The following is a 26,758-nucleotide window of genomic DNA, read 5'->3' on the forward strand; positions in this document are numbered from 1 at the left end:
AGTGAGAACATGAAGTGTTTGATTGTCTGTTCTTGTGTCACTTTGCTGAGAATGATGGTTTCCAGATTCATCCATGTCCCTAAAAAGGACACAAACTCATCGGTTTTTATGGCTGCATAGTATTCCATAGTGTATGTGTGTCACATTTTCCTTGTCGAGTCTATTATTGATGGGCATTTGGGTTGGTTCAAGGTCTTTCAACTGTAAACAGTACTGCAATGAACATACGTGTGCATATGTCTTTATAATACAACAGTTTATAATCCTTTGGATATATATCCAGTAATGGGATGCTGGGTCAAATGGAATTTCTATTTCTAGATCCTTGGGGAATTGACACACTGTCTTCCACAATGGTTGAGCCAATTTATACTCTTATCAACAGTGTAAAAGTCTTCCTATTTCTTCACATCCTCTCCAGCATGTGTTGTCTCCAGATTTTTTGATTATCGCCATTCTAATTGGCATGAGATGGTATCTCAATGTGGTTTTGATTTACATTTCTCTAATGACCAATGATGATGAGCATTTTTTCATACGTTTGTTGGCCTCATGTATGTCTTTTTTTGAAAAGTGTCTGTTCATATCCTTTGCCCACTTTTGAATGGGGATTTTTTTTTTCTTGCAAATCTGTTTTAATTCTTTGTAGATTCTGGATATTAGCCATTTGTCAGATGGGTAGATTGCAAAATTTTTTTTCCCATTCTCTTGGTTGCAGGTTCACTCCAGTGATTGTTTCTTTTGCTGTGTAGAAGCTCTGGAGTTTAATTATATCCCATTGTCTATCTTGGCTTTTGTTGCCATTGCTTTTTGTGTTTTAGTCATGAAGTCCTTGCCTATACCTATGTCCTGAATGGTTTTACTTAGGTTTTCTTCTAGGGTTTTTATGTTGTTGGGTCTTATGTTTAAGTCTTTAATCCATCTGGAGTTAATTTTAGTGTAAGCTGTCAGGAAGGGGTCCAGTTTCTGCTTTCTGCACGTGGCTAGCCAGTTTTCCCAACACCATTTATTAAACAGTGAATCCCTTCCCCAATGCTTTTGTCAGGTTTTTAAAAGATCAGATGGTTGTAGATGTGTCGCATTGCCTCTGAGGACTCTCTTCTGTTCTATTGGTCTCTATCTCTGTTTTGGTACCAGTACTATGCTGTTTTGATTACCGTAGGCTTGTAGTATAATTTGAAGTCAGGTAGCGTGATGCCTCTAACTTTGTTCTTTTTGCCGAGGATTGTCTTGGCTATGCAGGCTCTTTTTTGGTTCCATATGAAGTTTAAGGTGGTTGTTTCCAGTTCTGTGAAGAAGGTCATGGGTAGCTTGATGGGGATAGCATTTAATCTATAAATTACTTTGGGCAGTATGGCCATTTTCGTGATATTAATTCTTCCTAACCATGAGCGTGGAATGTTTTTCCATCTGTTTGTGTCCTCTCTTATTTCCTTGAGCAGTGGTTTGTAGTTCTCCTTGAAGAGGTTCTTTACATTCTTTATTAGTTGTATTCCTATTATATTCTTTTTGTAGCAATTGTGAATGGGAGTTCACTCTTGATTTGGCTCTCTGTTAGTCTGTTACTGGTTTATAGGAATGCTTGGTGATTTCTGCACATTGATTTTGTATCCTGAGACTTTGCTGAATTTGCTTATCAGTTTAAGGAGATTTTGGGCTGAGACCAATGTCTTCTAAATACACAATCATGTCGGAAGCAAATAGAGACAATTTGACTTCCTCTTCCTAATCGAATACCATTTACTTATTTTTCTTGCCTGATTGCTCTGGCTAGAACTTCCAATACTATATTGAATAAGAGTGATGAGAGAGGGCATCCTTGTCTATTGCCAGATTTCAAAGGGAATGCTTCCAGTGTTTGCCCATTCAGTGTGATATTGGCTGTGAGTTTATTGTAAATTATTATCCTGAGATACATTCCATCAATACCTAGTTTATTTGGAGTTTTTAGCATAAAGCACTGTTGGATTTTGTTGAAGGCCTTCTCTGCATCTATTGAGATAATCATGTGGTTTTTGTCTTTGGTTCTGTTTATGTTGTGGATTATGTTTATAGACTTGTGTATGTTAAACTGGCCTTGCATCCCCAGGATGAAGCCTACTTGATCATGATGGATAAGCTTTTTGATATACTGCTGCAATTGGTTTGTCAGTATTTTGCTGAAGATTTTTGCATGTATGTTCATCATGGATATTGGCCTGAAGTTTTCTTTTTTTGTTGAGTCTCTGCTCAGTTTTGGTATCAGGATGATATTGGTCTCATAAAATGATTTGGGAAGGATTCCCTCTTTTTGTATTGTTTGGAATAGTTTCAGAAGAAGTGATACCAGCTTCTCTTTGTATGTCTGGTAGCATTTGGCTGTGAACTCATCTGGTCCTGGACTTTCTTTTGGTTGGTAGGCTATTAATTGCTGCCTCAACTTCAGCCCTTGTTATTAGTCTATTCATGGTTTCAACTTCTTCCTGGTTTAGTCTTGGGAGAGTGCAAGTGACCATGAATTTATCCATTTCTTCCAGGTTTACTGGGTTATGTGCATGGAGTTGTTTGTAGTAATCTCTGATAGTAGTTTGTATTTCTGTGGAATCAGTGGTGATATCCCCTTTATCATTTTTTATTGCATCTTTTTGGTTCTTCTCTCTTTGCTTTTTATTAATCTGGCTAGAAGTCTGTCTATTTTGTTGTTCTTTTCCAAAAATAAGCTCCTGGATTAATTGATTGTTTGAATGGTTTTTTATGTGTATCTCCTTCAGTTCTGCTCTGATCTTAGTTATTTCTTGTCTTCTCCTAGCTTTTGAGTTTTTTTTTTTATCTTGCTCTTTAGTCTTTCAGTTTTGATGATAGGTGTTGGTTTTACATCTTTCCCTATTTCTCATGTGGGCATTTATTGCTGTAAATTTCCCTCTACACACTGTTTTACATGTGTCCCAGAGATTCTGGTACGTTCTGTCTTTGTTCTCATTGGTTTTGAAGAACACCTTGATTTCTGTCTTCATTTCATTGTTTAACCAGTCAACATTTAGGAACCAGTTGTTCAGTTCCTTGAAGTTGCACCATTCTGGGTTAGTTTCTTAATCCTGAGTTCTAATTTGACTGCACTGTTGTCTGAGAGACTGTTTGTTATGATTTCCATTCTTTTGCAATTTGCTGAGGAATGATTTACTTCCAATTATGTGGTCAGTTTAGAGAACAATGTAGTGCTGAGAAGAATGTATATTCTGTGGATATGGGGTGGAGATTTCTGTAGATGTCTATTAGGTCTGCTTGGTCCAGATCTCAGTTCAAATCCTGGATATCTTTGTTAATCTTTTTTCTGGTTGATGTCTCTGATATTGACAGTGGAGTGTTAAAGTCTGCCACTATTATTGTGGGAGTCTAAGTCTCTTTGTAGGTCATTAAGAACTTGCTTTATGTATCTGGGTGCCCTGTATTGGGTGCGTATATATTTAGGATCATTAGCTCTTCTTTTTGCATTGATCCTTTTGCCATTTTAATGCCCTTCTGTGTTTCTTTTGATCTTTGTTGGTTTAAAGTCCATTTTATCAGAGACTGTGATCGCAACTCCTGCTTTTTTTTTGCTCTCCATTTGTTTGGTAAGTCTTCCTCCATCCCTTTATTTTGAGCCTTTGTGTGTCCTTGCAGTTAAGATGGGTTTCCTGAATACAGCACACTGATGGGTCTTCACTTTTTATCCAAGTCTGTGTCTTGATTGGAACATTTAGCCCATTTACATTTAAGGTTAATATTGTGATGTGTGAATTTGATCCTCCCATTTTGATGCTAGCTGGTTGTTTTGCCCATTTGTTGACACAGTTTATTCATTGTTGTTGATGGTCTTTACCATTTGTTATGTTTTTTGAGTGGCTGGTACTGGTTGTCCCTTTCCTTGTTTAGTGCTTCTTTCAGGAGCTCTTATAAAACAGGCATGGTGATGAGGCAATCTCTCAGCAATTGCTTGTCCATAAAGGATTTTATTTCTCTTCACTTATGAAGCTTAGTTTGGCTGGATATGAAATGCTAGGTTGAAAGTTCTTTACTTTTAGGATGTTGAATGTTGGCCCCCACTCTCTTCTGGCTTTTAGGGTTTCTGCTGAGAGAGCCACTGTTAGTCTGATGGGCCTCCCTTCATGCATAACCTGACCTCTCTCTCTGGCTGCCCTTAGCATTTTTTCTTTCATTTCAACCCTGGTGAATCTGATGATTATGTGCCTTGGGATTGCTCTTCTTGAGGAATATCTTTGTGGTGTTCTCTGTATTTCTTGGACTTGAATGGTGGCCTGGCTTTCTAGGTTGGGGAAGTTCTCCTGAATAATACCCTGAAAAGTGGTTTCCAGCTTGGATTCATTCTCCCCGTCACATTCAGATACACCTATCAAATGTAGATTGGATTTTTTCACATAATCCCATATTTCTTAGAGGCCATGATCATTTCTTTTCACTCTTTTTTCTCTAATCTTGCCTTCTTGTCTTATTTAATTGAGTTAATCTTCATCATCTTCAGTCTGTGATATCCTTCTTCTGCTTGGTCGATTCGGTTATTGAAACTTGTATATGCTTCATGAAGTTCTCATGCTGTGTTTTTCAGCTCCATCAAGTCATTTGTGTTCTTCTCTAAGCTGGTTATTCTAGTTAGCATTTCATCTAACCATTTTTCCAATTCTTAGTTTCTTTGCTTTGGGTTAGAACGTGTTCTTTTAGCTCTGAGAAGTTTGTTATTACCCATCATCTGAAGCCTGCTTCTGTCAATTCATGAGACTCATTCTCCATTCAGCTTTTTTCCCTTGCTGGTGAGGAGTTGTGATCCCTTGGAGGAGGAGAGGTATTCTGGTTTATGGTGTTTTCATCCTTTTTGCACTGGTTTCTTCCCAACTTCAGGGATTTATCTACCTGTGGTCTTTGTAGTTGGTGATTTTTGGATGGTATCTCTGAGTGGACATCCTTTATGTTAATGTCTAAATTATTTCTTTCAGTTTTTTAGTTTTCCTTCTAACAGTCAGGCCCCTTTGCTGCAGGACTTCTTGAGGTCCACTCCATATCCTGCTTGCCTGGGAATCACTCATGGGGGCTGCATAACAGTAAGGGTTGCTGCCAGTTTTTTCTTCTGTTATCTTCATCCTAGAAGGGTACCTGCCAGATGTCAGCTAGCGCTCTCCTTTACAAGGTGCCTCTTTGGATATAGAGGGGTCAGAGAGCTGCTTGAGGAGACAGTCTGTCCCTTATCAGAGCTTAGGTGCTGTGTTGGGAGCTCCAGAGTTCCATTCATAGCTGCTGGGCAGGAACATTTAAGTCTATTACAGTGGAACTCATAACTACCTATTTTCCCAGGTGCTATGTCCTGAGAAGGTGGGGCTTTATTTATAAGTTTCTGACACGCTGCTGCCTTTTTTCAGAGATTCTCTGCCAGGCAAGGAGGTAGTCTAGTCACAGTTTGCCAGCAGAGGCATTGCTGAGCTGCCAGGGGCTCTGCTCAGCTGTTGGGTAAACTTCCCTGCTTTTTTTTTTTTTTTTTTTTTTTACAGAGGGACAGTAATAGCAGAATACCTTGGTAATGGCAGACTGCCTCAGTAACAGCAGACTCCTCAGTAATGGTGGACTGTCTTGGTAATGCCGGATTGCCTTGGTAGTAGTGGACTGCCTTGGTAATGGCGGATGCCCTTCCCCCACCAGAGCTCGACTGTCCCAGGTTCAGCTGCAGTTGCTGCAAAACTCTCAAGTCAGAGCATTTCAGATTGCTGGTCTTTGTGGTGGTGGAACCCACTGAGCCAGATCACCTGGCACACTGCTTTCAGCCCCCTCATTTTCAGTTGAATGGGCAGCTCTGTCTCCCAGGTGTTACAGGTGCCAGTTGAAATGACCACCTAGATTTGTGTGAGTTTTTGTGTGGAAACCTCTGGTGCCAGCTGAAACAACCATGCTAGAAACTCGTGTTGCTTTCCCACCTGGGAGTCTCTTGTTCTGTGGGTGTTAAAAACTGTGGGAAAAGCACAGTATCTGAACCAGAGTGCTGGAGTGGATGGAAAGCCCCCAGTGGTCTCCGTTGGGTAGGTAGGGGTTCCTCCAGGGATTGCACTTCCTGGGTGAGACAGCATCCTACCCTGCCTTGGCTTGCCCTGCTTGGGCTACACTCATTGTGCAGACAGTCCCATTGAGATGCACCTGGTACCTCCTTTGGAAATGCAGAGATCACTCACCCTCTGCATAGCTCTCACTGGGAGCTACACTCCAGAGCTGTTCCTATTCGGCCATCTTGCTCGACCTGCCACTTTGATTCTTAAATACAACAGGTTATTAGATCACACTGGTTCTGAAGGCCATGAGACATTAAATAATTTAACATAAGAATAGATCTGGTATTGAGATTTTTAGAAAGTTTTATTAGTTTAATAGATGACAAAGAAAATACAAAGATTTTAAGAAGTGTACTGAGTTTTGTTGATATATAAATGTATGTAACAATTTCAGTTTACTTAATTTCTTGTTTCTACAATATTATATATTAGCTATTGATGTTGAGGTTAGGTATTCTCTTCTCAGGGTCAACAAGGGGGCATAGTTTTAAGGGCAAGAATTTTCCAGCACTATGCCCCCCTCCCATCTCTCTTCATCCGGGAGATTTAACAATTCATGTATGAATTTCATAGATGGGAGAAGAAACTAAGGGTCACTCCAGCAGAAGTTCTAAGGAACTCCTTTCATTGGCCTGGGGTGTTAGAGAGGTGGGGGTTCCTCCCAGGTTAAAAGTCCCCTTCTTCCACATCTCTTCAGTCTCCATGTTTGGATCCCCTTCCACGAACACTGCTTTCATGGAAGCTGTTTTTCTCTATCCTAGATTTTCCATCTGGAGTCCTTTTCCATACTCCCTCATGGAAGCCTGTCTTCTACTAAACTCCATCACTCTCTATTCCCTAACACTCTTGTGGAAGCTGCTTTCCTCTCCTGGATTCCATCTTTCTGGATTCTCTCATTCAGTGTGTGAGTTAGCTGTTTCTTTCTCTCTCCTTCTCCTGTCTTTCTCTCTCTTTAAATACATCATGTTCAACAAAAACTTTTGAGTCTGGCATTTACTGCACACTGTGCCATGGTCCCCTCTCTCATCTTGAGAGGGCAGGATACCAAGAACCTGGAGAAATGTCCTCTCAGGGGAGCTGAGGGCATCCTGAACCCCTGAACTCCAATATTACAATATCACTTGAATTTTTCCATTTAAAAAATTAGTATATCAATAAATTTGAGTAAGCTGCAACATATTCTTGAGCTAATACACTGAATGGCAGTAGTTTCATGTGTAAGTGATTTACTGTGACTAATGTGTATTTAAATATGCTCATTTAACATTGTTTAAGAATATTCATACAAAAACATTCTGATTTGGGCATGCTAAGCCATGACTATTAATAAACAGTCTGTTAACATAAAAATGAAGGGAATATAATAAGAGACCTACAATATTTAGGACATTCATTTCCCATAGTAATGGTTCAATACATATGTTTTGAAGTATGGTATTAAGCTATAGTAGCCTTAATTTCATGAGAATAAGTCATTTTTTTAAAATAATAAATGTCTTTAAAACTGTCTTATATTTCAGTAATATTTCTACTTGGTTATTATAAAATATTAGAATTTTAATAATTTGAAATTTTAATGGACATATTTTAAAGAACTCTTTCCAATGGAATATTTTATTTATTTAGAGGATTAGTGTGATGATATGACCATTTCATATTTGCATTTGTTTTGTCAGAACATAGAATCAGTTTGTAATTAGTGCTTTTAAATATATTTAAAATTTTTGTTTATGCAGCTCTTGGCTTGTTCCATAAAAGATTTAATATACTTAGTTTTCTATTTTATCGCATGTATATCAAATTTAATGCACTACAATTGTCAAATCATAGTAGAAGAATTAAACATTAAAAGTGCCTACATATAATATGCCAACGGATAATACAATTATCCCCCGGATGTGAGTAAGAATGATGTGCTGTTTTTAATAAATCTGTATCAAATTCACGTATATATTTCATAGCTAATACCTTCACACTGAAAAATGAATAAGGATACTATGTTTATGTGAAGACATAATAATAGAAGCAATGGAGCTGTCGACATGGGTCACAACTAGTTAAAATTTTATTAATGCCAGAGGATATAATTTGTTGCAAACAGGCTTCAAAGTTAGTAGCAAAGGTTTTTTTTTCCCGTAAGTTTAAAACCAGGACTACTACTAAAATAATAAAGGTTTTTGAGTCATATTTTCACTGTATTTCATTTAATTTTTCTTGCAATTGTATAACTCTAAATTTTTCAACTTTCTTATATTTGGGGGAAAAAACAAAAGTAATTAATATTTAGTAAAAACTTACCTATATTTTACTAAACAATTTCCCCAGAATATTTAATTATTAAAATAAGTCCTACAAGCTAGTAAATTTAGGTGAGCTACAACATTGGAATTAATCAATACACTGAATATAAATAGCTACATGTTTAATAATTTTATCTTAAATTACCACACATTCTATATATATAACTCTATAGAAGAAATAGTTTTATTTCTTAGACTAGCACTAATATCAGTGCAAATGCATAACTTCTATTAAAAATGCCATGAAATTAATTTTGATAGATTATTTTTATATCTGTATATATTTGTCTTATTTGGAGGAGGCAAACACTGCTTTATGAAATATAGACATTTGTTCAATAATATGACAGATATTTATAAGTTCCTTTTATGCCAGATTTGTATTGACTGAAATACAAGATGAGAATATAGACTTTGTCTTTTTTTTTTCTTTTTTTTTTTTTTTTTGAGACGGAGTTTTCGCTCGTTACCCAGGCTGGAGTGCAATGGCACAATCTCGGCTCACCACAACCTCCGCCTCCTGGGTTCAGGCAATTCTCCTGCCTCAGCCTCCTGAGTAGCTGGGATTACAGGCATGTGCCATCATGCCCAGCTAATTTTTTTTATTTTTAGTAGAGACGGGGTTTCACCATGTTGACCAGGATGGTCTCGATCTCTCGACCTCGTGATCCGCCCGCCTCGGCTTCCCAAAGTGCTGGGATTACAGCCTTGAGCCACCGCGCCCGGCTAGACTTTGTCTTTAGGACACCTACACCAAACAAGAATCCAACCTGTAAATAATGATTTAACCATTAATCAGGCGTTCTCTTTCATAGCAATATGTATGGGGTGCAAGAAAAATTCAAGCAATTATGTTTATTTTGAAAGTCAGCATAAGATTCAATACTCTAGAAAGAAATTCTGCAAGTTAGAAATCAATGTTGCAGAGATCTAACAGGCAAAGGAAATAGGACTGTTGAGTCAGTCATTAAGTATGCATTGAACATCTAGTATATTACCAGAGATGAGGACTTACATCAAAACAAAAGTGGGTGGGGAAGGAGAAAGGTAAATGGTTATAGATATTGGCCTTGGAGACAATCATTGTGAGTATGTCAAGCATGCTGACTTATGTTAAGTATCAACCCTCCCTTCTCCCTCTCCCTTGCACACTTTGGTTGCCAGGCATGGGCATTAGTATGTGCACATTTCATATACAAGCTTGTTTCCATATCTGCAATTTCAGACTTTCTCATACACATGCAAATACACTAACTCATTTCCCAACAGGAGACAGCAAAATTCACATCCAGCTATGTAATTCAGAGCAATGCTATAGGATAAATATACCTGAGAGAAATAATCATATCCTGAGCATGACCCTGTATGACACACACACCTGAATGTGTGTTATGAGCTGAGAATCTAGGCATAGCCAACCAAGAGATTTCTTACCTTGTCTATGAGGAACATTTGTGTCTCCTGTTCTGTCCAGTGGAACATGGGCCGTACAGGGGCTGGAGGCCCTGAGTGATGGGTTAAATGTCGCCAGGTGATAGTTATTAAGGATAGGGTGTTAAGTGAAATGCTACATAAACTGCATGCTGTTTGCAAGTAGTTGTGGTTTCACAGCCTAGCCGGCTACCACTAGCTCATGCAATTATGTTGCCCAGCCCGGTGCTATTGAACTATAAGAAGGTGGCTATATTATCTAGCCACTGGACCATTTCTGTATGTAATGAAATTCTCTGGTCTAGCCAGTGGCTACTGGACTCTCTCCTCTGTTGTCATATTAGTTGTCTCTAGGTCTCTTCTTTGGCCTCGAGTCTGGTATCTTCCCTATTAAGGTTAATAGGAGTTTCGCACAACATACTGTTTCTGGGTTTTGGGGTACAGGAGAGCACTCAGCTTGCTCCCCAGTGGGCTTTTCTTCCAAGCTTTTGGTCCCTCACTCGCCCAAGAATGGGAGAGGGGACCAGGTGGGGCGCGGGGCGCTAGCAAGTAAATATTGGACCTCTAAGAGTTTTTGCAGAAAGTGATTTATTTAGGCAGAGAAAGAAAAAGCAGAGAGAAAAAGATCAGAGAGAGAAAGCTTCCACGAAGATTGTGGAAGGGGACCCAAGTGTGGAATCTGAAGGGGTGTGGAAGAAGGGAACTTTTAATGTGGGAGGAATTCCCTCCTTCCAAAGCCCTTTGACCTATCAAAGGTGTTCCTTTAAGTTTCTGCTGGAGTGATTGACTTTATTTTCCCATGCCCGTGAACATTTAAACAAAAACCCTTAAGACTCCAGATGGAGAGGAGGTGGTATGGTGCTGGGAAGTTCTTACCCTTGAAATTATGCCCCCTTGTGGAGCCAGGAAGAGAATACATTTCCTCAAATACGTCAAGAACTAGTATTCCCTACATTTCAGGATCTTATATTTAAGTGGACGCTTTTTCTCATTCAGTCTCCGATGTACTTTCTCTCGATCCTTATCTTCCAAACTAAACAAACCAAATATACAATGGTGAAGGAAAATGGAGAGGAAAATAGTAATAGAAAAACTTCATACTTAACTTTAAAAATAAAATAATTGACAAGTGCTAAAAATATATACGCTAAGCCAGTCTATGTAACATCAGAGACAAGAACACAGATGCTTCATTGGCAATGGAGTGGAATCATTGGACTGCAAATGTGAGTGATCCTGATTGTACTTGGGAGGGAGGATCTCTTTATCCAAGAACTCCATGGCAATTCCTATGACCAGGGACTTAAGGAGAACTTTATAGGAGAAAGTTAATAGTCCATTACAGTCAGTGAGCTTTACAAAATCTCAGGAATTACCTTAAGATTTACAGCAACGATGATAGACTGGATAGGGAAAATGTGGTACATATACACCATGGAATATTACACAGCCATCAAAAACGATGAGTTCACGTCCTTTGTAGGGACATGGATGAACCTGGAAACCATCATTCTCAGCAAACTGACACAAGAGCAGAAAATCAAACACCGTATATTCTCACTCATAGGCGGGTGTTGAACAATGAGAACACATGGACACAGGGAGGGGAGCACTACACACTGGGGTCCGTTGGGGGGAAATGGGGGAGGGGCAGGGGGGTGGGGAGGTGGGAAGAGATAGCATGGGGAGAAATGACAGATACAGGTGAGGGGACGGAAGGCAGCAAACCACACTGCCATGTGTGTACCTATGCAACAATCTTGCATGTTCATCACATGTACCCCCAAACCTAAAATGCAATTAAAAAAAAAAAGATTTACAGCCACCAGCTATTTGGATTATTTCTGGACATGTAGTTATCTTAATACATTTAGCAGTTCTTTCATTGCAGTTTTGGTGACTGTCTTAATAGTATCAATTTCAGATTTTTATTTATTAGAAACTTTTAAAAAATTAACCCTTAAATAAGAATCTGGTCCTTGGAAGTCATTCCTCAATAGGTGTGAGAGCTTTGCTGCTGTAGCGTCGGCCCTCAACCTAAATGCTTCTGCCTTCCACCTTTATAGAAATCATATTTTGGTCTGAGGTTGTGTCCTTTTTTATTTTCTTTATGATGGATAATATCAATAACAGGATGCAAAAGTAAAGCTCATAAGAGGGACCTGGGTAGGGTACTAAAGTGCTCCATTTCTCAGTTATTTTAGACTATCCTTATTACTAGGAAATTTTATGAGCTTGAAGTTTGGATATATAGCAGATCCTCAGATAACTGTTTCCTTCAATGACATTTCATTACAACACCGATGAGGAAAAAAATCCATTCTTGGCTGAGGCCACTGTCTTTTTGAAGTTTCCATGTTTTCTCCATGTCTGAGTGGGTTTTCTCTGGGTACTCTGGTCTCCTCCAACAACCCAAGATAGTGCACGTTTGGTGAACTGTTCACCTAATTGGCCCCAGTCTTAGTGTCAGTGTGTATGTGAGTGCACTCTGCCATGGGATGGTGTCCAGTACAGGCTGATTCCCTGAGCTGCCAAGACAGGCCATCCATGACCCTGAACTAGGCAAATAATTATCTTACTTGTTTTACAAATCTTTAAAAAATGTATGTATAGCTCACACTGATTTCAGTGCTTAACATTAGAAGCATTTAGGTCTAAAGAAAAAGGATTCATTATTGTTATTTTTTTTTTTTTTTTTTTTTTTTTTGTGGCCAGAGACATGCCATAGAAACTTAACTCATTTATCTCAGTTATCCTATGGTAAAATTGTCATGATTTCCAAGAACCTATAGGTTTTTTAATTTAATACTAATGTTTCCATTTCAATTCACTATTGTTGTTGGTAAGACTATTTCCACCTGGCCTTTGAAGTATACAAAGGATATTATTTTGTTAGAGATATTTCATGGGATATTTTTATCTAAGAGATAGATCATTTGACAGAAGTTACATGAATTATAACTTTTATTTAAAAAAATACATATACTGAAATAAAAAGAGGTGAATTTTTATCCTTGAAATCAACACAAATTTTGAGATAAGAAAAATGAGATACTTTTTCAATAAAGAAATAAATCCCATTCCTGGTATTGATTTCTACCACAAAGTCCTAAAATAAGAGTATGACTTTGGGCTACTTGATTTACTTTATCAGAGTCACAGAATATTTGAGTTCATTTAAATTGTAAGGTCTCTTCTAGCTATAAAATTTTGACCTAATATTTTTAAGATTCATTCTTCTTTATTAGAAAAATATGAAATTGCAGCGATGTGTAACCAATTGTGACACAAGAAATATTGGAGTGAAAATTTATTTTTCTAAGCAACATATTGCCATTACTAGCTTCTGCTACATGTATCTTAATCCCAAAAAAGAGTATGTCACAATTTGCTACATAACAGGAATCTAACTAGCTTAATAACAAGTCATTGTTTTTCTCACTCAAGGACTTGTAAATAGGCTGTCTGGCTCTGCTAAGCTTGACTAGCTGAGCTTGACTCCAAGATACTGGTTGAGCTCCTGTCTTCTGCAGGTGTGTTTTACTTTCCTTGGAGAAGTGACTACCCAAGCACATTCTTTTCATAAAAAAATCACAAGTGCACAAAAGAGGGCAATCCAAAATGTGCATGCACATTTAAAGTCTCTGCTTGTTTAAGACCTAATAATATTATTACTTATTAATTTAAAAAGTCAAGTGGTAAAGTACAAAGCCAAGTTAACTGCAAAGTCATGTGACAAAGGGAAGAGGTGAATAATTTAGAACAATGTGTCATTCTATCAAAAAAAGAAATTGACAAACTAGGAAAGCAATCATATAGAATCATTTTTAGGAATGGATTTTAGAGACCTTCTGATATAATCACACAACAGATCTTGAATTTCTTTCACAGTAGCCAGTGCCTTTTGATATTGAGTCACAAGTCTCATGAGCATTGCTTGACCCTTGTCTTCCCTTGAACATAGCTAAAATTTTTAATATCATATTTTGACAACCTAATATTTTTCCACTTAAAGAAACCCATGAGTACACTTTTTCAACAATATTAATCTCTCTGCTGACCAACTATGTCTCTTATCCATAGACACATTTCTAGTCCAGTCTAGCACCCACAAGTGACTATAATTCTAGCCATTACTTGGTAAATATCTTCCACTTCTTCTTTTTCCTTTGTAATTTTACAAAAAAAATCTTAACAAATGACCCCTTCTGCTATCTTCTTAGGTCTTTTATCCAAGGATTTAATTATTGTTAAATTATTGAATATACCCACATAAAGCAGACTAGTTTGGCTGGAAATGCGTGATCACAGGGCATTAAGTTGGCAAACATTTGTCCTCAATCAATTAAAAATAGGCTATGTTACATCTGAGAAAGGTAATTTTACACTACCCCCAACCTCCTTAAATCTCTACAGTTTTACCTCTGAGATGTTTTAAATATATAATTCATTTTTAGAAAGTTAGAATTAACATGCCATTCTTACCTTGTTCCCAATGAGCTTAAGGACCCACTGAGCTTCCTTCTATGTTTCCCTTCCCTATTCCAAGAGAAAATGTGTTTTTCACTAACAAAAGCTAATGCCTACCACTATGCTTAGGAATTTTCCCTTTCTGACTTTAGAATGACTTTGTTCTGTTAGTTTTCTATGCTTTATATGTTTCTCCTTTTCTATTGTATAATATCTATCAGTATAAAGATATGGGCAGTATTTCCAATTAAAACAAGGCAAAGCAAAATTCTCCTAAGCCTTAACTCCGTATTTCTGCATAGCTACATTTTTAATAGTTTATTACAATTTCCTGAACTGTTTCATTTTGCCAAAAATCCAAAACACTTCATAAATTAATAGAAATTAGACTTGTACGCACCAATCCACTGAAACTCTGTCAATGTTGTTAACAATCTCCATGTCTTAAAATCCAGCAAACCCTCTTTATCATTTTTATTCACACTATTAGGATTTTAGAATATATTTTATTATACCATTAGTTATGAACTACCTTCATTTCTTGGCAATCTAACAATACTTTCTCATTGCGTTTTGTTGTTTGGCTTTCCATACATAAATAGTCTAACCATTTCAATATACTTTGCTTGTTTCTCCTTTATTACCTAATCTATAAAGGTATAGATATTTCAGGACTCTGTACTGTAAGTTCATGTTTTATTTTACTATGCTTCCCATGGATGTAAGTGTCACCTGTGGTCTGATATTTCTCAAATATATATAAAATAATTGTATACTGTGTTCATATAATTATAGAGGATACATTTCATACCCTCAAGTAAAATGAAAATAAAAAAGAAAGTTTAAGTTCCTTCAAAAAATTATAAACTAAAATATATCCTAATGGCAATTTCTAAGTTAGGGCTAGATGTTTCGCTTGAGAACCTAATATAGCTCTCTGTGCTATTATATTTTCAATCCATGAATTGTGAAAATTAGAAGTAATTTAATGCTAATTATATTAAATTGCTAATCTCAATATTAAAATATGTCATTTAGAATCCAAATTATCTTAATCAGTTATGAAAACATAGTTAATTGTCATAGTCTGAACAAAACAATATAAGTACAATTACCTTTTTGTATTATGTCAGTTCCTAGAAATGAATCCACTTTCAGAAATGATTATTTATTCCTTTTCCATTATCTGAAATATTGTATTTATAGCTAACCAATGGCTCTAAATTAAAAATACTATCATAAAATGATAGTTGATAAAATTGTATAGTACACTTTGATTTTATTTTGTTTTTCTCTATACATCTGTAAATACTAAATATTGTAACTAATGACCTGTGAAGGGACAAGTGAAAATTCAATAAATTTTCATTTTCTTTAACATTTTCTTACAAATGAAACCCTACATCATTTTTGTTGATTATTTTTAAATTAGTAGCAGCTATGGAAAAATTATTTCACTTGAAATCCATACTATTATCAAAGCTAGTAATGCTATAACACAATCAACTGTGCCCTGAAAATTTCTGTACATATAGATAGAACTAAAGAATTATAGCAATTACAAGTCTATAATTTTGATGTAGGCAGTTGCAAACAAGTAGCTAACACATACAATTGCTTACTTTATATATAAAAACATGATTTTCAGTGCTTTTATACCAGTTATCACATAACCCCTTCAGATCAATTATTCCCTTCATATCAATGCTCCTTTGGCAACCTGGGCTTCTTGAGTTGTATCTGTGGGCTCTATTACATTTGGATTACAGTTGAATTCAGCTAATAAGAAGAAATGCTACAATGTAAAAAAGAAGGAAAAGAATGAGAACAGATTACTTATTCCAGTAGCTCCATTTCAGCATAGTAACTTTGAACTGGTTGGATCCTCCAATTCATAGATCCTCTCAAGAAAATCTATACAACTCTCTCTATAAAGGTGTTAGCAACTTTAACTTCCCCAAATCCTTTTACATTTCAAGAGGCAACACTGCTGCTATTGGCTAATCCTGGAAAAACTGAGACATCCCTTGTGAATTTTCTTCATCCTTCTCATATATTTAAATTGCTGCTTTATTATATGCACGTTTTGGCCATTCTTATGTCAGTGTACAAACTTTTATTTCCTGATTGATATAGCCATAAAGTAACAACTTAATTTTTTTCGATAATCATTCAATAGAAACACTTCTTTAAAAAAAAATATGCCTAAGGTTGCAATTCTTTGAATTTTTGAAATCAGACCTTCATGATGACCTTGAGCAGTAGTATATAAATAACTTCCACATGCTTAACATTCCATTAATGGAACACTAGACATATTTGGCTGAACAGGATGTCACTCTGTTGTCCAAGCCAGAGTGCAGTGGCCTGATCTCAGCTCACTGTAGACTGGACCTTTGAGCTGAAGCTATCCTCCCACCTCAGCCCCCTGAATAGCTGAGACTACAGGCATGCATTATCATGCCTGGCTAATTTTTGTACTTTTTTGTAGAGATGAGGTTTTGCAAATTCGCCCAGGCAGGTGTTGAACTCCTGGGCTTATGATCTGCCTACCTCAGCCTCCCAAATTGCTGGGATTATAGGCATGAACCATCACACTCAGCAGAAACACTTTTTAATCTCCATTTTGCAGATTACAGGTGAGGCAGAGAGGGTTTAGGTCACACAATTGGTATGTGATGGAAATGAGATATGAATCGGTTAATCTGGCACTAAATAAGAAGATTGAATCAACAGCCACACATACACAACACACATTCTGTATACACACAGAAAAATCGCAGTCATGCCAGTATTAGACAATTATTTTAGTAACTTTCTACAATACAAATTAGTTTGGGAACAGGCACTTGCATTGATTGCTCTAGTGCTTCTAATATTATTCCATGGGAAATATTTTTAAGTATGGTTATGGACTTAGAAGTGACCAGATTTGATTAAAGGCATATAACCTTTATAACAAAAGTTTATAACAGACTGACATGAGCCATCATAAAGGGCATGGTTACATTAGTCTTTTGATGATCACGGTATGAATTAGCAGAAAGCATTTGAGTATTGCAGGGAGAAAAGGGTGGAATGTCTTGCCAGGACACAGAGCTGTGGGACTTAGGGCAGCAGAGGGTTCTGCTTGCTCTGAGTAGTTGGGACTCCAGACTCTTGTTAATGTCAGTCCGCAGGCAGATAATCTTTTTTCAAGAAACTGGGATCCCTCTGGATTTGACTAATGAACAAAAAAGGATACATTCTCTTAGATAACATGTATAACTAAAAGTTGAATTCTTTACTGAAGACAAGAAAAATGTTGCAAGAAAATATCAGTCATTTCTTTGATGGCCACTGATTAAAAGAGGAATTAAACTCATAGTTTTAATGGGTAATTTCTCAGCTTGCCTGTAGCTAGTAATCTTGGTAAAATCCTTGCTGCTTGGGCCAAGTAGCCTTTCCTTAGTGACTGAGGTTTCACTTAGAGAAAACAAGCCTTTCCCTAATTTCTCCAATAATGTATCTCATTGTGAGATTTACTGAAATTTCAATGAAACTGACACAGAATTGTAATACAGGTGCTAATTTATATTTCTGCAGAAGCCTTTGTAATATTAAAAAAAAGACTTCTTCATACCTCTTTATTCATATGCATTTGTACCAAATATATTCACAACACCGTAAATCAAATTAATTGTTTTCTAATCCCAGGATGAGATTGAATTTTTGTTACGAACATTCTTTGATATAAGAATAAGTTATAATTGATCAAATACTTTATTTTTTTTTCTCTGCTCTCTCCCTAGGTATCATAAACCAAGTGCAAAAAAAAAGTTCAAAAATATATTATCTCCCATCTAGATATTCAGAATCCCTTCAGCGAGTTTCAGGTTTATAAACATAAGTTTGTGCATGCAAGTTTATACCTCACAATTCTACTGGAGTTCCCAAATTTACCTCAAATTGAGATGTCTAAATAGAATAACATAGTCATCTAACCCTGAAAAGTGCTATCTTCTCCTAAAGTAATAGGAAAATGAAACTGTTCAAGAATAAATAAATTTAGCAGCATTTCCAGCTCCAAGAAGTCAGTGGAGTGATAAAATAGAAAGCTTTTTTTGTTTGTTTGTTTTCCTAACTGGCACCAACATCCTTTCCATTATGGAAAGTAATAAGGACAGTCATTCCTGATATTACATGTGCCCATAATTAAATCTGTCACCAAATTCAGACCTCTGTCTATATAACTTTGGGATTCATCAACTTGTCTCCATTCCTTGACGTTAGTCTAGTCTCAGCTACTATCATCTATCAGACGACTGCAGTTGCCTTGTAACTGGTTTTCTTTCTTCTTCTCTGCAGCCTCTCTAAATTGTAGTAACCTACATAACCAATTAGTCTTTCAAAACTGTTGATTATTACATCCCAGATTATAAATGAATCAAGCTAAGTCAATTGCTCTTTAGTTGGAGACCCAGTGTTACACATACCAACTTCTTTCTCCTTTGCATATCTAATATCATAAATCCTTATACTCCAGGTAGCCTGATTTCCTTTGCATGATGAAAATGTGCCCCTTCTATATTTTTGCTATTTTGCCTGCTAGAAATCTCTTGTGTGCATTTGCTTTAGTGATTCTCCTCTCCCATAACATATTGTGTCATTTACTATTATTGTTTTCTGCTGGACATCTTTTCTTACCTCCCTAAGTAGGAAATGTGTGTCTCTAACAACCCACTTATCCCATTTTTAATTTTATATTTATTTGAGTAATTATTTGATGGCTATCTGTTGTGTCCAGTATACTTAAGCACCATGTGGAGAAGGTTCATGGCCTGTTTCTTTGTTCACGGTATTATCCTCGGCATACAGCATAGTTCCATACACATTTAATATCTTACCATATATTTGTGGTATAAATAAAATAATAAAAGAACACCTAGCAATGCAAAAAAATTTGTACTCTCTTGTGACATTTTAATTTAAATAATAGATACAGTCTCATCCTAAAATTAAAATAAGTCTTTTATATTAAGGTGACATTTATACTGTGGCGAAGCTAGATTTTTCAATGTCATTGTCACTTTCTCACATCATGATTCATCATCAACATTATTATTACTATTGTTTCTTTTTTTCAAAAGACATCTGTTTATAATTTTTATTGCTCAAAATGCCTAGCAATATGCTGATCAATAACTGAATTGCATTAGTTGTTTATTTATATTCTTAAAATTAATAAAGTATCTCTGTAATTTCCTCAGGTCACAGAGGATACTTTCCTATTAATGAAATCAACTCAGAGCTCGTTAACCAGGTAAGATGGAACTGCATTAAATATCAGAGATTGATATACTTATTTTAAGTAAATATTTCATTTGTTTGCCAAAATAATATAATATTTCAAATATTCAATACTGAATGTGTTAGATTCTCAAAAGTGTTAAATATGTACAAATCTCTCATAGTCAAATAAATCTCCAAGCACTGAAAAATTCAGCATCCTTTAAATCAATAACTATACTTGAAAAATGTAAAATATATTACTTTTTTTCCTGCTTATATCCAGGAACATAAACATGCTCATTTACATGTCTACTTGAACTGCTAGATGAACATTAAGTACTCAATATATCTGGTTTTACTTTACTATACTTTATATATTTAAATTTGTTTGCATACTCTCAGAATACTTGAGACAGAAAATATGTAAGGAAAAAAAAAAGTGTGTATTTAGGATGTTTATGTTGGCCTCTGTTTTTTTTGGAATGAAAGTACCCATTCAAAGTTCTACGGATAATAGAAAGATAATAATGTGTTTCTTTCTTGCAAATACATAGCATGATTATTCTAATTTTAAAAGTGAATTTGTCTTCTTAATATCATTGACATGATGCATGTCACCTAAAATTAATTTTTTAAATTGAATTTAATACTTCATTACATGGTATTTTAAATTCTGCACATATGTTAAAGATATCCTTCAATGTTTCTGTTGCTCAATATTTTAGCTCTCATAACAGGGTAAGTTGGTTTGTAGAGAATCACTTGATTTGTTTATTGTAGCATTTAACCCACTTTCTACTTTTCTAAATAAGTTGTTTTCATGGTATTCATCTACATTTAGAGATCTGTTATATAATATTTCTATGGAATATTACTGTCCACACACATACATTGCATGTATTTTCATCAAAATTACATTGTCTTTTTGTTTTTTTTAAAAAAAAGTTGGAGGTGAAACATATTGAAAAATAAATAATATAAAACAACCTAACATCATTACCCTAAATAAAGTCTTTAGTAATATCATTTATATACTTAGATATGTGAAAGGAAAATAGAAACTTGGGACCCAAATTCACTATGCCAAAAGAAAAAAATTAAGCTGAAAGCTGAGACTTTCAAGAAGCTGCCTTTCATTTTATAATATTTCTAAGCAGATAGCTACATTTAAAAAGTTAAATATCTTCAAAGATAGCTACTCGATGTTCTGCTTACCTTATGTGAGGTACCAATTTACTGAGCAAGAGATGAATACATAATTGACTATTTACCATACAGACTCCTTTTTGCTTGCAACATGTGGATTACCATATACTCCACGTTTGCTATCCATCCCATCATTCCCCTTTAAATATTGAATCCCTCAAAATAATCTTTAGAAAAAGGCACAGACCACAGACTGTTACTGTAATTCTCTGTTTATTTCTTCCAGGCATGTCCCTAACATTGGCAAAATAAATTTCTAAATTGATAGAGACCTATCTCAGATAGTTTTTTCTTACAGATAATTGAAAAGAACAGAAACATAGTGTATGATTTTCCTATTGCTACTGTGCCCAATTCCAGCACACTTAATGCTTCATATGCCAAACCATCTGGAACATTCCCAGAGAGTATGGCTTCCTTAGCACCATGCCCACATCCATAATGGCTGCTGATTGCCTGGGAAGGCCCCTCCTTTTGCTCCCTTTGATTCCTTTTGTCTGCCATCCCCTTGTGGAGGGTTCCTCTGCAGGGGATGTACCCATTAACAAGACCACAAAAAAGAAGGAAAGAGAGAATTTCACACTCCTTTGTTCCAGATCAACTTTAACCCTTAGTGGCTTCAAATGTCACTTTTATGAGAAATATATAAATATTTATAAAACAAATATATTTTTATATTATATTAAACATATATAAATGTATAAAACATGTTAAATCTCAAATATATAATTATATTTTTATAAGATCTAAAATATTAATGTTATAAATTTATAACATTATAAAAATATAATGATGTATATTTTTGAAATTTTTTAGGGAAAGGGGATTTTTTCTCTTTTTGGTCTAAAAAAATTGGGTATGGAAAGTTTTTAAATGATTTAATGCCTGACTTGCCCCATTTAGGCAGCAGCTTAAAAGGGGGATGTTATATCAGGCTGAAGGTCCTCCTCACATCCCAGGAACTCCCATGTTTTCTGGTTCCTTCCCTTTTTTATGATAAATTAAGATGCTGTAACAATTCTGAATCTCAGGCTCTTTTTTGTTTTTGTTTTTTTGTGGGGAGAAGCATAGGTTTTGAAGTCCAGGGCATTTTTACCTTCTGTTGAAAATAGAGGAGGGAGAAAGGAAAAGAGGAGGGAACTTTTCCCTTCCATATTCACCTTCAGCTTCTTGAAAATGGGCTTCTGCAGAATAAATCTGAAGTTTTTACTTCAAAAAATTCAAAGTTTTATAAATTCATTTTCAAAAATGAAAAAAAGTGTTTTTAATACAACAGGAATTAATTATCTCACAGGTTTGGAGGTCAGACGTTTAAAATGCATTTCCTGGGCTAAAATCTGTATGTTGCCAGGATGGTGTATTTTATGGAGACTCAAAGAAAACTTACTTTCTTTTCTAGCCTCTAAAGGTTATGTACATTTCTTGGCTCCTGATCTTGTGTCACCTTACCTCTCTTCTTATTCTGACATCTCATTCTTTGACTCACACTCTCTGAACAATACAAATAATCCTCTCATCCAAAAAGCATTAATTTCATCACACCAAAAAAGGCCATGTACCATACATGGAATATATTTGCAACTTATAGGAAGCAGGATGTGGACATGTTTGGAAGACCATTCTGAGATCTACCATACTTCATAAAAACTGTTAAGTCTTGTAATAAATAAACCTAGTACAGTTAATTCAATGCATTTTTTATGAAACAGATACATATTTTTTGTTGCAATTAATTAGTACTTCAAGTAAATTATGTCTTGCAACATGCTTTCAGAAAAAAATGAAAGAAAATAGTAAAATATGTAATTTTGATAGTAAAATAGTAAAATATGTAATTTAAAGTAATTTAAAGATTTATAAAGTAACTAAAAGAATATGGTAAAATAATATGTAAAATACAATTTTAAATTATATAATTGAAATGAAAATAAAAATTAATAGTTTAAGAATAAGCCATTAAGACAAACAATCACTGATACACTTTCTGGTGACATAAAGTGAAGCAATATCACTTTAAAGATATGCTAATCAAAGATAAAGTAATATAAATTACAGAATATGCCTAAAGTATACATGATCTTGAGACAGATGTAGCCACTCAAGAAGGTTCATCAGATAGCTCTATCTGGCAGGAATTCACTGTGGGAAGCTATATTGGCTTTGTTCACAAAAAACTAATACAAAGTCTCTAACCTGATCTTGGGAATACATTTTGAGTAATTTGGAGGTAACTGAATTCAAGTAATTAGATATTAATCAATGTCATTATAGACTTTTCAGCCTCTTGGGATTGTGTTATATTTAATGTTTGCTTTTCCACAAAGCATGCTCAAAATGGATTAGCTTAAAAAATACATAAATAAATACATGAATAAATAGGTTGACCACTGGATAAATAACTTTCTAGGGTAGGGTAGTAAAACATAAGATAGGACTGGAACATCATGTCATGCCAGAAATAAGGAATTACTCAAACAAACAAAACTGAGCATGTCAAAGGTACTCAGGTGCCACAGTTTAAGAGCACCAGCATTCAAATGAAAAATAATTTGAGCAACAAATAATTAACATAGTATCAAATTCTAATGCAAAATTAACCAAATAAGCATGAGTCTGTATTAACATCAATACTAGGGTCACAGAAAAAAGGGAAAGAAAGATGGGACAACTCTTTCTTATGGAATAAGTATAAGTAATTTACCTAATTACTCTTTGAATGTAAGCTTGACTTTGTGATGGGATTTGAAAGAATCAAGAAAAGGAAAAACAATAACAGGATACTTCATCTGTGTGTGTTATCTCCAAAAATATATTACAGCTGTCTAAGCATGAGAAAAAACAAGGAACAAACTTATACTGAGAAATATTCCATAAAAACGGAACCAGTTCTGGGATTGCTGGATATATACCCAGTAATGGGATTGCTGAGTCAAATGGGATTTCTATTTTTAGGTCCTTGAGGAATCGCCACACTGTCTTCCACAATGGTTGAATTAATTTATATTCCCACCAACAGTGTAAAAGTGTTCCTATTTCTCCACATCCTCTCCAGCATCTGTTGTTTCCAGATTATTTAATGATCGCCATTCTAACTGGTGTGAGATGGTATCATTACTGGGTATATATCCAAAGGATTATAAATCATTCTACTATAAGGACATGTGCACACGAATGTTCATTGCAGCACTGTTTACAATAGCAAAGACCTGGAACCAACCCAAATGCCCAATGATGATAGACTGGATAGGGAAAATGTGGTACATATACACCATGGAATATTACGCAGCCATCAAAAACGATGAGTTCACGTCCTTTGTAGGGACATGGATGAACCTGGAAACCATCATTCTCAGCAAACTGACACAAGAGCAGAAAATCAAACACCGCATGTTCTCACTCATAGGTGGGTGTTGAACAATGAGAACACATGGACACAGGGAGGGGAGCACTACACACTGGGGTCCGTTGAGGGGAAATGGGGGAGGGACGGGGGGTGGGGAGGTGGGAAGAGATAGCATGGGAAGAAATGACAGACACAGGTGAGGGGACGGAAGACAGCAAACCACACTGCCATGTGTGTACCTATGCAACAATCTTGCATGTTCATCACATGTACCCCAAAACCTAAAATGCAATAAAAAAAAAAAAAAACAAACAAAAAAAAAAAACAAACCAAAAAAACCACGGAACCAGTTCTTAAAACTATTAAAGTCATGAGAAATAAGAAAGACTAGGAATCTTTCATAGACCACTAGAGAGAAAGATAATTGATGTCTCGAAGTAATATGGATTCTGGAATATAAAAGGACTGTAATGGCAAAATCTAGTGAAATGCAAATAAAGATTAGACTGTAGCTGATAGTAACATAGCAAAATTGTTTTCTTAGTTTTGATAAATATATCCAGGTTATGTAAGAAAATAATACTATGAGAAAATGGATAAAGTGTATACAGAAACTCATTATATATTTGCAGCTTTTCTGTAAATCTAAAATTATTCCCAAGTTAAATATTTAAAGAAAATAAATAACATCTCTATAACAAATATTCATATTGTCTTAAATAATATTTTAAAAATTAATTTAAACTCATCTAAACGATCATCGTTTCAGTAAGCATTCTTAAAAAGTTTCTGTATTATTAATAACTCTTGCTTATTTTTCTGGATACTATCTCTTCTCTAGTGTTAAGCTTTTAGCTTAATTAAAAAATCTAGAATGTGAAATTAATAAAAATGCTAATAATTCATTTTACTTCTGTAAGTATGACAGATATTCAGACTTTTCATCCGACAAATATCATCACACATATTTTGAATGTTAATGTTGTGCAGGCAATTTGGAATTTACCAAACAAACCATAAATTGTTATCTCTGTAATGTTGAATGTCATAATGTTTCTCTAATGATATTTTTACAGGGAGGAATTTTTTATTATTTCACATATTTTATTTTAACTTACATTCCAACAGAAATGAAACAAAGACAGAAATTGCTTATTGAAAATAAATATTTTCATCACGTTGCCAAAGATACTAGCATTGGTTTATTGTACATTATATGCAAGAAGTTATATTATGGAAAGTCTAAGATCAAAAAAATTCCTTACAATTGTAACTTTAGTTATTTTAATTTTATTTTTAGTAAAAAAAATTAATTATTTGCAGAATACTTTATTATACAAGTATTGATATAACTATCCATGAAAATAGATGAGATTGTGATAGAATATGAATAAATATTATTAGAAGTTTTGCCAGGTAATGTAGAAACGTCTATATCAACCATGGCTGGCATAGACAATGCCTGATTTTATGTCATTTCCTGCCTACTCTCGTTCCATTTTCATGATTACTACTAACTTCAGATGGCTGAATATAAATATAGCATTTTATAAAGCTTTACAACAGCAATACTTTAATAATATATGATTAAATAGAAAGAAAGTAGATATGAAAAAATAAAGATTTTAATTTTAAGAAAACAAAAAATTACAACCAAAAATCTTTGTATGTATTTTGAAAATTTGTTTTTTCCTAAGTATTAGGTAAACAAGGTGATATAACATTCTGTTTCTTCTCATTATTCAGATTAGTATGAACTTCAATTAAATACCATTTCTCCAAGAATGAAAGTTTTTTTAAAACTAGAAAATAATGAGAACTAATATAGAAGAAAGATAATGTATAATAAATAAAAGACTAGGTTATTGGTAAATAATGAAAGATTTCCATTTGTTTCTTTTTTATGGAAGGCTATTAACTATTTTTCTAGCAATGTCATAGATTTGATATTTAGAAAAAAAAAAGGCTTCTCTCTCCCAGATACAAGTTATTTTAAAAGCAATAACATGATTGTTTCTTTTTTCCAGTATTGCCTTACAAATAAATAATACATTTTAGTCTATATAACTTTATTATACTAAGTAATTTCTTGCTGATGTGAATAGGAACATACTTTATTTTAAAATTATCATTAAGTTTAAATATTTCATTTATTCATGTTGGAAATATAATTTACCTTTTATATATTTTGTCAGAGAGCCGTAGTGAGAAAAGTTTTCTATATAAATGAAACAAAATGTGCCTATTAAGGATAAATAAACAGACAACAGTCTCATTTTTGGGAATGGAAAGTGAGCAAAGGTCTGCAATCATCTTTATGAATCATTTTTATAATTTCTTGAGTTTATTAGTTGTATGATAATATAAAAATATTATGAAACCTACGTATGATTTAACATTACTATATAATAATTATAAATATCGGCATTTTGTTAAAACAGTCCCCATCATGATTTTAATTCTACTTGAATATGCCTAGAGCTATCTTTATTGCAACATTTGAATCATGTAATTGTTTTCTAACTGATTGGCTTTCTGTTTTGGGGAGATAGAGGAAAAAACTGAACCTTGACATACACCATATTAAAAAGTATATATTGATGACAAACTTTTGCTAGGATAAAGAGAATCCTGAGATCCTCTTGAGTATCTGATTGACCTAAATTTTCCCA

The 26,758-nt window shown here is 34.8% G+C and overlaps 1 long non-coding RNA gene across 2 annotated transcripts in view; it reads left to right on the plus strand.

The window, feature by feature from the left end:
* LOC141581617 (uncharacterized) overlaps nucleotides 1-26,758 on the plus strand; it is a 309,949-nt gene that overhangs the window by 216,352 nt on the left and 66,839 nt on the right. For both annotated transcript variants that reach the window (XR_012514349.1, XR_012514350.1), the window contains exon 3: nucleotides 19,516-19,568. This is a non-coding gene — a long non-coding RNA (uncharacterized LOC141581617). The remainder of the gene's footprint in view (nucleotides 1-19,515; nucleotides 19,569-26,758) is intronic.

Source organism: Saimiri boliviensis, chromosome 16 (genome assembly GCF_048565385.1).
Source record: "Saimiri boliviensis isolate mSaiBol1 chromosome 16, mSaiBol1.pri, whole genome shotgun sequence".
NCBI lineage: Eukaryota > Metazoa > Chordata > Mammalia > Primates > Cebidae > Saimiri > Saimiri boliviensis.